This window comes from Diadema antillarum, unplaced genomic scaffold (genome assembly GCF_040938485.1).
Source record: "Diadema antillarum isolate AM-2024a unplaced genomic scaffold, OU_Dant_1.0 scf00000136, whole genome shotgun sequence".
Lineage (NCBI taxonomy): Eukaryota > Metazoa > Echinodermata > Echinoidea > Diadematoida > Diadematidae > Diadema > Diadema antillarum.
Genome location: NW_027271025.1, coordinates 785624 through 799014, shown reverse-complemented (window position 1 = coordinate 799014; position 13391 = coordinate 785624).

Genomic DNA, 13391 nt, shown 5'->3' with positions numbered 1-13391 from the left:
ATTGTTATTATCATTATCATTATTATTATTATTGTTATTATTATTATTATTATTATTATCATTATTATTATCATTGTTATTATTATTATTATTATTATTATTATTATTAGTATTATTATTATTATCATTATTATTATTATTGTTATTATTATTGTTATTATTATTATTATTATTATCATTATCATTATTATTATTGTTATTATTATTATTATTATTATTATAATTATCATCATCATCATCATCGTCATCATCATTATTATTAAACGTTTCCTTGCATATTGTTTGATATCTATTGAAATTTTTTTACTTTTTTGTACATGGAAGAAAAAAATTACAACATCAAAGTCAAGCCTACTGTTTGTTTCCAGCCTTGCTTTTACACTGGCGAACACACAGACATACATACACATATGTTTATCCTTACATCTCAGAGCCGGTTTTCAGATACCGACAAGCACAATAAGAATATCTACAGACTCATTTGTTGTTCTTGACACTTTTTCAGTGCAGCATGAACGGAAACTCTGCCTCCTCTCCTCCACCTTAGTAAATGTAAGAATTACAATGACAAACTTTCAGAAAATAGCAAGTTAGCAAGGTGTACTAAAATCGGAGACTATGGACCAGGAGCAAACGTATAACCTTGTGTGTATGTCTGCTTCATAAACGGATTTTATTCTAACGTCACATCGCATCCTGGTCGCTGATGAAGAATGCGATGAGTAACCTGCTTGGTGCTTTGCTTCTAAAACATGCGCTTCCCTGGCAGGGATGAAGCGTTTTTATGCCATTTAGGTTTTTATCACATATCAAAGCAGGAGATAGATATAATACCGACGAAATAGTGGACTGTTGGCTGTAATTTACACCCACGCTTCATTAGAATCCGAAAGCATGATGAAAATTTTACAATCTGATGATACAGGGAATCATAAATCTTGCGTGTCGGCCGAGGTTGCCAAACTATTTTCCTGCGATCGAACAAAATTTAGACAACCAAATCTTACGCACATTATTCAGGTTTACACACTTAATGTGGTATATTACACGGAAATACGTGCAATACAAATGTCCACAAGTAGAATGTCGAATATGGTGCTATGTATACACATGATGTATTACGATCTCGGGTGTTTGCTTCGCTTTTCCCTGCAGACCTTGAAACATGACTAGAAAAGATGAAATGTTATGTCACTCGTGTGGGTGGCTTTCAGCGTGAATCTTGTACTTATTGTCCATTTCGCTCACAACTTGAGTTCGACTATCTTGTTCAAACACAAAGATCCAATTTAGAATGTTCGAACCAGGGCTTCTCATTTTGATATATATGCTTGGAATGTATGAACAAACGTTACTGCTGATCATCTATTTTTTCGTTTAAATTTAGCTGTCCATCACCAATGATGCTAAAATACCTATATCTCAGTACTTTCCTGCACAAACATGTCTACATGTTCGTGCATATCAAATTATTGAACTACTGTGCCTGTTTCCCATCCACTCTGGTGTGTTTCCAGATAAGGAGGAAGAAGTTGTATTACAAAATTGGTTGACAGTAGTTACACAGTAATAAGGTTATGACAAATTGGCTCACATAGGGCCCATATATCATAGGGGGGAAATGTCGCACTTCTGGTACCTCAGACTTCAAACTAGTGTGTCCACGGAGATGGCTGTCGAGATGGCGCCTGATATACCTTTTCTATATGCCCTTGACTGGGATGTCAGTCGCCGAAGTGATGCAAGAACAATTGTGTTCTACAGTAACTGCATGGGTCCTACCGGGATGGGGCATTGGGCTGAGCCTGGGGTCACAGAAGGAGTCTGTTTAGCGTCAGAGTTTGGTCAGACTGCGCATCAACTCCCCAGAACTGAAAGTCATAGCCTACAAAACTCTCTTTGGTCCTCTTGTGGAATATGGAGCTACAGTGTGAGACCCTTCCACAAGCAGGAGCAGCCACCCGGGGACAGCCACCATCTTGAAATGGGCCACAGACGAACAGCTGGATTCACACTAAAGAGGTATATACCACAGCACGTCAAGGTGCATATAGTCCATGCTGGAAGAACTTGAACGGCTCCCGGAACCGCCCTCCCTTCAGCAACGTAAAAAAGAAAAATTTCAAACTCACAGGGATGTACAAACTCCACGATCACTGTGAAATGTACCAACCCAGCCATACATCACTACAGTTACCGCGTCTACAAGAATTCTCCACGCACAGAGATAATACCACGCCCCAGAACAGAACACCAGAAAATGTTCTTTCCCAGAGCACTGAGAACATAATGAAACATCCCCACTGAGCACTATAAACGCACCATCCCTGGAAGCCTTCCGCCATCGACTGACGGAAGGCAGTGGATAAGTCCCTGGACTGTTTTACTCGCACTATGTATATACTCTGCACCATGCACTTCAACCACTGTGGTTCACTCACACGTACATGAATCTCAAGAATCTTTAAGATTGAAGGAGGCAGACTGAACCAGAAGAAGACTGGAAAGACCTCGATGACGTGCGGTGAAATGGTCTGGTTGGCAATGAGGGCGAGGATGTCGACGACTTCGACACTGCAACATAACAAACTGATTTGACCTTTGCAGTTGGTCGAATGCGCTATTATCCCTCTTATAACAGTTTGATCTAGAATAGGCACCAGAAATAAAATATGCACTGCTTCAAAAAGTGCCCATGGTATTCGATGGCGGTAGGTTGTGATGATTGGCAGTTTTCATAAATATATATGTTAAACGGATCATGGAAAAATATTGGTTCACTTTCTTGGAACTTAGGTAATAGTAACTTTTATCTTCCTGTTGTTTCTAGGCTGGCGTACACTGATGTGTGCACAATGATGTTTCTTAGACTCCCCAATGATACAACGGAGGAGGTACAGGACATGTTACTTTTTTTCCAGCCTTACGTCTCTATCACTCTATCACTGGAGGTGAATTACGGTGTCACCCTGTGTTTGAGTGAATTCTACACCATCCGAACTTGGGATATAAGCGAGTCCCAGCTCCCATGTCAGCAAATTGCATAGCCAGATCTTCCTTGAAGTCTATAATCCCTCTCATTTGTGCCGACTCCGTGAGTTATATTGAGATGATCTTTAGTTCAAATATTCAAGGATTCAAAGATATCTACGCAAGTCTCAAACTCTTCGTTTCTTAAACTATTGAACCTGATCAGTATAGAGAATTCAGGTATCCCTTGATGTAATCAAGGAGGTTCGAGAGATGGTGTTACAACTGACTATAATTATTCAATCAGCTGTCAGTTTTCTATGGATGGACAAAAGAATTTCACAGGTGCATTTGTGCCTTTGATGTTCGATGCTTGAAGCCGCCATCTTTCTGAGCAATCTGAAGATTCATTTTTAACGCTAACATAATATCGGGTATATGCTGCTCGTTTACATTATCAAACGCAATTAAATTTCACCTAATGATAAAGCACATAAAACATAAGTCAATTCCGTTCGAAAATATGTGCAAAAGTGTAAATTTGAGCTGTATTTTGTGAAAGTGTTTGAAATTGTACCCTCATGGAAAGCCGGTTTTATCACATTTCTCCTTATTTCCGCCAAATGAAAGTAATATGGTATCATCTTCAAGTATAGTTCTTCATAAAGTGATATGTCAGATTAGCGTACAGACACGTACAGTCGAGTAATTTTGATATCTATTTCAGCAATATTTGAGCAATTTCTATTCGCGCACCCCCGTGCCTTTACCATTGTCTACCGCCCATCGTTTGTAAGTAGGGATAGCGAAAAGTAATTACCATCACAAAGACATATCTTCCTTGGAAAGTGGCTGGTGATTATGCAATGAGACACGAGTCAATTGTCTTCGCATCTGAGCGGCAGATCCAGTTTGACACATACTTCAAATATTTTTGAGTGGCGGCTTCGAGCATGGGATCAAAGCGAATAAGACTGTTGTGACTCCATTTCTCGAACCTCCTTGATGTAATCATCGAAAAAAAATTAACCACCGCCATGCCGTGTGATTCTTCATTGGGTGAATGTTGGTATTCTGAAGTGATCAATGACGACTAAGATGTAGTGATAACTCCCTGTTCTGCATTATAAGCTCGGAAACAGGAAAGGTGCCTGTGATGGTATGCCATATGGTGCTTTGGGCCTACGAGGTTTGATAGTCGCATTGACTCATAGGGCTGAAACGTCTCACAGAAATTCACAACGTCGTGATGCACAAATAACCAGAATGACTTTCATGCACCTGTTTCCAGAGCTTAGGGACTAGTGGTTGTAGAACCTCCGCTTGAAGCCTATACCGAGATTATCCTGTGTCTTGCAGTAAAGGATATTATTACAGATGTTAAAGGGATCGTATAGTTTTGGTTGAGACCTAATTTCAGTTTTCTAACAATTTTTGGTGAGATAATGAGAAACCTCTTAAGAAATATGAAAGAGCATGTAATTCTATGAGGAATTCAACATTCATTTGATGAAAATTGGTTTTGAAATGGCTGAGATATCCAAAAAAGAGCGATTCTAATAAAGTGTGGGACCCACACTTTATTACGATCCCTTTGTTTTACTTTGTTTTTGGATGTTTTAGTCATTCCAAACCCGATTTTCATCAAATAAACTTTGAATTCCTCTTAAAACGGTATGCTCTGTACTATATCATATGTGTATTCTTGGTATCTAGCAAAAAGTTAAAAGCCCAATTCTCATCTCCACCAATACTGTACCATCCCTTTAAGGGATAGTCACAGATATTCCAAGCAAATTTCTCTGGAAGTTGGTCGATATTCAGTCGCATATTGACCATAGCCTTCTTTATGTCATGATTTTCTTGCTGTTGTATTGGGTCCATATCTTTGGCAGAAAGGTTAAAATGTAATGTTTATTGTATATGGTCTACACTTGTCTTGAGGTTGTGTCACCATTGCCTTCAACTTGACTTTGTTCGCAGCAGCTCGAGTTTGTACGATACATTGAACGTTTTTTTAATCTATTGTTGCAAACACATCGATGCACGGATAGTCCCTTGTAATAACATGCACATGGCGTATTTGCGGGTATATATGCTGTATTTTGTTTTTACGTTATATAATTTTTCCCCGATTTGACGCGCTTAGAAACATCAGTATTAAGCGCTATATAAATGTTATTCATTATCATTATCATTATATAATCAAAAAACACAACATATCTCACACCTTACGTGGTTGAGAAATTCAAATCATGAACAAAACAGAACATAGCTTATAACACAGAGGGTGAGGTAAGGTAAGGTTGGCGAGGTATATATCTCCCCTACATACGGGGTCGGAGACTTTACATCTCCTCCAAAAGACTTGGCAATAATGATGAAGTGCCTCGCCAAAAGGCACTACAGTCGAGCTGGGATTCGAACCTCGTACGTGCATGGGAGGGAGCGAGGTCTTCTGCGTGGTCTAATCCGCTCCCCCGTGACAGCTCCCTTGTACTTATGCGCGTTTTTTGTGAGTGCCATCCATTGTTTAAATCAGGAAATGCTGGTAACGTTTACTGTACACATCACCAATACTCAGGAAGTATTCACGTTGTTAATCGAGCTGGTGTGAGTCGGTTTCTAGGTCTTACTGCATGCATCTCCCGAGGACGGACTTTTACACATAGGTTTACTGCAATAAGAGTTCACTCATGGCCCGGTGCATGGCTCAACGAGCATGCCAGACGTCCAAGTTTCGGTACCATTGACATGAGCGTGACATCCCTGTATAGACCTATTTACTACTAATTATTCACACAATAATGACTTACAAACTAGCAAGACGTCTACACAGCTTTCGCTTCATACACACACACACACACACACCCGCACACACACACACACACACACCAATTTCAACAATGAAATATGATATTCAATCCAAACGAAAGGAGGTATTGTATCAGTATTGTACACTAATGATTCAAAATTATCACATTAACATAGTCACGATGTCTCAACAGCCTCACGCCGATATCCCATCTCACACTGGAGGCGAAAAGCAACGAGACCCACTACATAAGATTATCATGGTCAACCACATGAAACATTTTGAAAGAGACAAGAGTAGGCCTACTTACTGCAGTGGTGGGAGAGCATGTACCTCCGTGAAAGGGAAGAAAGCTTTGCTTCAAATGGCACCGAAAGCTTGGCACAGGCCGGCTTCCAAAATACTGGGTGGAGAGGTGTTTAGCTCCTACATCTGCTATATTATACCCGCTCAGTATGTCACACCTAAACGTGTACACTATATAAAACCAAGGAGGTTGAAGAGATGGAGTAACAACAGAGTTATTCCCTTTGATCTATGTTCGAAGCCGCCGCTCAAAAATATTTGAAGCATGTGCCAAACAGGCCGATACGAAGATAATTCACTCGTATCTCATTGCATAATCACCAGCCACATAGCTGTGTTTAGACGGGGCAGTTTTGGTCGGAGTAACTTCGGAGGAAGGGTCGAAGGAAGCTTGGTCGGAGTAACTTCGGAGGAAAGGTCGGAGTAGTGCCCGTCTGAACAAGGTCGTGGTAACTTCCTCCGGTCGGAGGAACTTAACCACGACCTCTTCCTCCGACCAAGATACTCCTGAGTTTTCTCAGGAGTATCTCGCTACCACGACTAGCCGGTCGGAGTAAATTGCCCGTGCGGACAAGCCCTCGGAGTATCTCTGAACTTACATACCCTACGACCTAGGTAAAACTTCCGGGTTAAATCGAAATGTTGACATTTTGCGAGTACACGTGCGCGTGTAGTGCAATTCTAACCTAGTCGATCGCGACAAAGAAGCTATTGCTCAGAAATTTCCATCAACAAGAAAGGAGATGACAAATGTCGCTGGTAACAACAATTGAAGACCTGAATATAAGAACGACCCAAGTCCAATTTTTGGCCAAATTCAGTTTGACATGGGAAATTGTAGCTTATGCATGGACTCATCTTGTGTATAAATGATAAATCCTAATTACCCCCGGAAGTGCCTGAAATGAATGACTTAAATCTTATATGAATGTAGGAATGAAGGACTTGGGTCATTCTTACATTCATATTATAGTGCCCTCTCTCATCCTTCTCTCATCTCTATAGCAGAATATCATGTATATGAATCAAAGAACGACCCAATTCCATATGATTCAAAGAACGACCCAAGTCCATCACACAAAATGACCTCTCCACAATTAATGTAAATGTTAATTGTCATGATATATGTTCTAATTTGTATATACATTGTTGCCTTCCCATCACAGTTAAATAGAATATCATTGGACAAATAAAAAAGATATGAAGTTTTTTTTAAGTTTACTCAAAATGGTGTTCCATGGACTTGGGTCGTTCTTATATTCAGATACTCAGTTGTATGGTTGACGTTCGCGGCGCTATCACTTCCGGAAGTTACACCGACCCTCCACGTTGATCCCCGAGAAGGTCGTGGTAAATTGGTCGGAGTTTCTTCCCACGACCGTCGTATGGACACAGGGTCGTGGTAAGATAAGTATAAATTTTAATTTTAACTGCTGCGCCATAAAACTTTACTCCGACTAGAAATACGTCTGAACATGGCTTTTCAAAGGAAGATATGTCTTTGTGATGGTAATTACTTTTCGATATCCCTTCTTATAAAAGCTAGGTGGTACAGACACGAGGATGCGCGAACAGAAATTGAGGAAAAATGCTGAAATGAAAATGAAAATTACTCGACTGGACATACGCGGGCACTAATCTGATATATCTATTAATAAAGAATTATACTTGAAGATTATTACATGTTAGTTTCATTTGGGGAAATTAAGTCGAAAAGTGATAAAACCAGCTTTCCAGGATGGTACAGTTTTAAACATTTTCACATGATACAGCTCTGATTTACACTTTTGCGCAAATTTCTTAACGGAATTGACTTTTGTTTTACATGCTTTATTATTAAGTGAAATTTCACTTCATTTGATAAATAGATAAGCAAAATATCGCCAACATTATGATAACGTTCAAAATGAATCTTCAGATTGCTCAGCAAGCCGGCGGCTCGGAACATCGTTCATCAAAGGCACAATTGCACCTGTGGAATTTTTTTTGTGTACATCAATAGAAATCTGACAACTGTTTGAATAAATTACAGCCAGTTGGAACTTCATGTATAAAACCTCCTTGATAAAACTAGTACTACCAGGGAGGTCACCTCCCTGGTACGACAGCATATCATAGATGGCTCACTCGTGGAATCTGGCACCTGTGGAATCTTATTCATGCTCCCTATTGGCATTCCTTCCAGCAGCTATCTGCATCGGGAAGAAAATACATAACGGTGTACTCTTTATTTTGTAGGACATCGAGTCCTGCTACCAGCAAATGCAACCGTTTTCCTTTCCCTTTTGGTTGTTTTGTTTTCTACACACACAGCCGCCGCTCCCCTGAAAACATCATTGCTTAACTAAAGAAAAAAAAAGGAGGGCCTCAAAGCTCTAAACAGCATAAAAGCAAAACATATTTCCACTGTGACATTTTAGTCCCCCACCAAGAGACGCACTCATATTTCAAGCCTAGTCTCTTGTTTACTTCTTCATAGAGACTGTTATCAACTCTGGAAATCCGCCCCCATCATTATCACTATCCTTGATTGCTTCCATTCTGAATCTTTAAGGTTGTGTTGCGCAAAAGTCCGTCCATTGATTCGTTCATTGATTACCGTTTCGCTCTGCATGTATAGGTTAGAGAGTGGTGGTCAGTTTCCCGCACAAATCCATTGCCATAATAGTTGTGGTTCTGGTTTCCTCTCCGCCCGAACAATCTAGACATTGGTCTTGATAGTTGAGTAGTTCCTTTCCCTGATTAGGAGTTCCCTACTAGTGCAGTGTAAGTCACAGGAAACTTGGCCGTGATGACCTAGACCAGGACCACACCCACATCGATATCCGAGGCGTCTGTTCCTAGCACAAACAAAAGCCTCAGGTCTGGTATAGTTGGAGGATTGGTCCGCTAATGTGTATCAAACTTAAAAACAAAACAAAACAAAACAAAAAACAAAACATCGAAAGAAACCTTCTTGAGGGGATCCCCTACCCAATTTGCTTGGCTACACCCTTTGTCGTCTTGTCCGTAATAGGTGCCGCTATGGCCACATAACTCTGGTTGAATTTTTCGGTGGTAGGCCTATGAATTAGTAATCCCTAACAGGGATCGCAGTTGTTTCTGAGTTTTGGGACGACTTACCTTCATGATCGACACCACTCGTAAGCCTATGTTGGTATGCATTTGTGTATGTTTCCCTTCGTTCAAAATTAGCTCCTCCAATCTTCCCTTGATGTGTAAGGCGCGCAACATTGTACAATCTCCCTATATTTCCCCATCATATCTCAGAAACTATACCGGGCAATGTCTTTATTTTCCACCGACCACACTCTCCATCGCGGTATGTAATCAGGGTAATGTGACTCTTGACAAGTGTGAGATATGAATCTAATCCATTGTTATCCTTTCTGCTCGCATTTTGATTGTTTAAGGAATTATTACTAGATTATTTGAACATCTATAACTTGATTAAATTAAGTTATAGTATGTTCAAATAATACAAAACGTAATCTTTCTAAAAGGAACAGAATTTTTACCATTCTATTATTGCCAATGGAGCGCTGCTAGGAGAGCATGCTCAATTTCACCAGCCATGTTAGATTCGCTTACAATGTTGTCATCAATCATTCAATGTGATGCTGTCAGAAAGGAGGTATATAGATGTTTGATTTCCATCGAAGAGTGGGAACGATATGTTATAGCATTTCCGTTTATATGGAGCTACCGTTGTTTGGTATTCGACTTCACATCCATCGAAACATAACCTATACCCCACATTTCCAGCGAGGGTGTGCTCATTGCTTTGAAATGAGTTCTTTACTTTGAGTTTATGAACTCCATGTTGCTTGAAATGAAGCAGGACGACTTAATCGACCTCAAATATCTCTTTCTCTCCTGGCCTCCATTCGTCTCCGAATTTGAAGTTTGCACAGTTTCCATTTATTTGAAACATTTTTTCTATTGCATGATTATCTGCATTCCTCCTATTTCATGTAACATTAATGTTCAATCCCTGTATTGCAATCTTTGCAAAGAATTCACAGTCCTTCATCTCTCTCTTTTTTCTCTCTCTCTCTTTCTCGAACCATTTCTCTCATTTCAAATTGTCTTCACTGTATTGATATAGTTTTCGGTTTGTCCCCCCCCCCCCCCCCCCGCCAGTTATCATTTTCACTCCGCCTTCCTCCAGTTCAATGATATTTCCTCGCATTCAACGAGGTCTATCATTAATCCACTATCTCCATCCCCCCTCCCCCTTTATCCGTCCTCTCCTCTCTCCCTTTCTCTTTCCCTCTCTTTCTCTCTTATTCACTTTCAGTCTTGTGATTCCCTGCCACGGTGCGTGTCATCGTTTCGCCCAGTGCGATGTCGGATGATTGATAGACTCATTGGCCGGGCCTAGCCGTCTAATTGAATGATAGCAATGGCACCGGTCCGCTAGAATCAAATGCCCACTCGATTTCCACACGTGCATCAAGCCGTAATTACCTTCGCTGAACCTCCATTGTTCCCGGCCAATGTCTCTCTTTATGATGCGAATCATGGACGGTGATCACCCTGGCTTGCATATCCAATTCAAATTTCAAATCAAGTGAATAATTTTTCCGCAAAACGGACTTTATGGTGCTTTTCTTGTAGAGGGAAAATCACTTATGATTCTTCGTCGGTGAGTGGATAAACGCTTGTGCGTTGGAGTACATGACGCATATATTGGAAAAATAATAGCCAAGTTTACGATCTTGTCTGTCACACAAGGAGAAACCATAAAATATGACATTTTTCATTGCAAGGAACAGTTAAATGCAATTTATCTGATTTCGGTGCGTGTACTCAAAATTCTACATAGAGTTGACAACCCAATAAGAAAGAACTATTGACCGTAACTTTGGATAATATAAAAAAGGAAGAGTTTTTTTCTTCTCCAAGCAAATCTTTTTCATTTTTCTTTCAACACATATGGAATAATGCAGTAGCCTTAAGGCCAAAAAAAAAAAAAAAAAAACGCTTAAATGTTAGTGGGATCATTATAGGAAGAGCATGACTTGAATATCATATCAATATAAAAGATGAATATTTGCCATGGTACCCCACATTTCGAGATCCTGACGTCGGCACATAAACGAGGTCTGTAACCTTTGAAGATGACGTGAACATGCAGGCCACAAAGCAAAGACTAAATTGTTCTTTTGAATGGTATCATTCTTTCCTATTGCCTGAAGAAGGAAAGAAATCACAAGACAAAACAAGAGAGAAAGTTTTTACCGCATCAGGAAAAGCTTCCCTTTCATGGATCATAAATATGTATGTTTGTAAGCATGTATGTGTGTATATATGTGTGTACGTATGTGTGTATAGATGTATGCCATATGTTGTATGTATGTATGTACGTATATACCTGTATTCACACAGGTAGTTGACGAGAGGTTCATCAGTTCTTTATTGCTAGTCCGAGTTTTATGCAACCAACAGGAGGTGCAATCATCAGGCAATTGATAACATTTGTAATACAACGGTGCAGTGTAATGAGCTTTTTAGCGTAACAGCAATATCACACATTAATTGATGTTACATCGAACACTGTACTTCACAAAGTGTATATTATATCATATTGTATTATATTGTATTATATCATATCATATTATATGATATGATATTATATGATATTATATTATATTATATCATATTATATTATATCATACTATATTATATTATATTACATCATATCATATTATATCATATTATATCTTATCATATTATATTATATTATATTATATTATATCATATTATATTATATCATGTGTACATTTGGGTATGACTGGAGCTAAATGGTCACAATGACTGGGGGGGGGGGGGTATGCGCACGGAATCGAAATCGGGACAAAAGCTGTTACATAATTAGTCCTTCACCCGTCGATCATCTTACTCCATTTTAATTTTCGTTCCATATTTAGCGCATTGTCCAGTGGAATTCAAGTTACATTTCACTTCGCAAGTTCGCCATCGTGCAAAGTACCCCATCCTCTTTCGTCCTGAATGACCAAGGCGGTTTGAAATCGATGGCGCTAATGAGAAAGGGGGATGCTTTTCACGATGACCTCCTAGAGAACTGGAACTTTCGGGGGAAAACTAAGGAAATCAGGTGGAGGACAAAACATTTCCGGCGGTTGAGAGGTGGCCTTGGTCTGGAAACACGGTCTCGGGCTTGTGCGGCGTCCAGACACGCCCCAAATAGATGAGAAATGGGAACAGGGATGGAGGCAGCTGGGAGGACTGAGGACACGGTGGTAGGAGGAGGAGGAGGAAGAGGAGGAGGAGGAGGAGGAGGAGGAGAGGAAGGAGGGACAAGGAAGGAAAAGATATATCAGAGATGGAAGGATGAATGTTCACTGATATGGGAGGATGAAAAAGGGAGAGGAGTTAAGACGAGGATAAAGATATATCACACATAAACAATGTATTCAAAGTGCAGGAATGGATTAAGTAGACAGTAAAATAATTAGGTTATCGTTGCTGGTGTAAAATCAGACAGATAGACCGGATGAAAAACGTGAAACTGGCCCCCATGCTGGCCCATATTAGCATCTCCGGTATGTGGATTAGAGGAAGACGAAAAAACCAGCAGAGGTTGAAACTATAGATTGAGATGAAAAGGATGAACAAAGGGAAGTGAAAACTAATTGTAAACTAGGAACCCTCGTGTAATAAGAGATCAAAGATACTGAAAACATGAAAGTCGCAAAACGTTGTTCTTTGAAGAAGAAGGAAAAGTAAATACGCCTTTAGTAAAGTCAAAAGAAAGTGTCAATATTACATAATAAATGGTATAAACATTCGCTCGGTTGGTCACCAATTCAGACTCAATTCAGACGGGGAAATGGGCTTTATCGAGAATTATAGAGAGCAGACGAAAGAAAAATTGAGAGAGAGAGGGAGAGGGAGAGGGAGGAAGGGAGAGAGGGAGATAGACGTTGAGTCAAGTATTCAAAAAAGTAGAAGTGGAGAGAGGAGATTTAAGGTTGGCAGAAAAGTCATTTTGCACGTGCAAAAATCAGAACGTTCGATTAGGAGTTGTCAAGCTTAGCGGCACGCTTTGCGCCATCGCCCCGGGAGGGTTGGTCGAGGCAGCGCATCCACGCTCCAGCTCGTGGGCACGCATGGCGCTCACAGCTAGCTCGTACAAGGTCTGCAGCACGTGTAGTCAGCTCGTTCACAGAACAAATAACACATCTTTTCATCCTAATTCCATGCACACATTTCACTCTCTCTCCCCTCTCCACTCGTGTACACACACCATAAAACAAAGGCAGACATAAGACTA